This window comes from Triticum dicoccoides, chromosome 2A, assembly GCF_002162155.2.
Source record: "Triticum dicoccoides isolate Atlit2015 ecotype Zavitan chromosome 2A, WEW_v2.0, whole genome shotgun sequence".
NCBI lineage: Eukaryota > Viridiplantae > Streptophyta > Magnoliopsida > Poales > Poaceae > Triticum > Triticum dicoccoides.
This window is the reverse complement of record NC_041382.1, coordinates 266,683,575-266,684,325: the sequence shown is the minus strand read 5'-3', so window position 1 is coordinate 266,684,325 and position 751 is coordinate 266,683,575.

The window sequence follows — 751 nt, the reverse complement described above, 5'->3', positions numbered from 1 at the left end:
GAATGGTAGATTTAAGATTTCTTTTGAAACTTAAAATCTCTTAGTAAAAAACAACCAAAAATAAACTAAACAGATGGAGTTCTACAAAAAGAAAACATCTCATAAATGGTAGATAAGTTATCAAAATAAAACAACTACGAGCACAAAAGATAAATTGCACAACAAAAATACTATGAAAGATCAATCATGGTGTTTGATGGCAACAAGGTATTTTTTTTCTACCAGTTCACTCTTATGCAAAAGAGCTATGTCTTGCTGTAGTGACTTGTGATTGAACACATGAGCAAAACTCTTCGTCTTGTTCTCCTTGACAACAAGTTTGTCAACTTGTGCCGATTACTCGAGGTAGATACTTCAGGCGATCTCCATAACCTTTCCAGACTGTTTTTGTGAACCACAATAACTCTTGGTTACTAAAGAGTTTAAATGCCTAACCGTCTAGAGAGTTAGCAGCTCTTAAGAGTAATAGACCGAGTGTACTAGACTTAGATCTCTATGATGCTTGACCACTATCTAAGTTTTTGGCTCTAGGTTTTCTCTTAGTGGATTCAATCAAATCTTTCGGAGCTCAAGAGTAATAGACCGAGTGTACTAGACTTAGATCTCTGTGATGCTCGACCACTATCTAAGTTTTCGGCTCTAGGTCTTCTCTCAGTGGATTCAATCAAATCTTCCGGAGAGAGAGTGCTCTAAAAAACTTGTCAAAATCACACAGAGCAACCAACCATCTCGGAAGGCGCGGTGTCACACC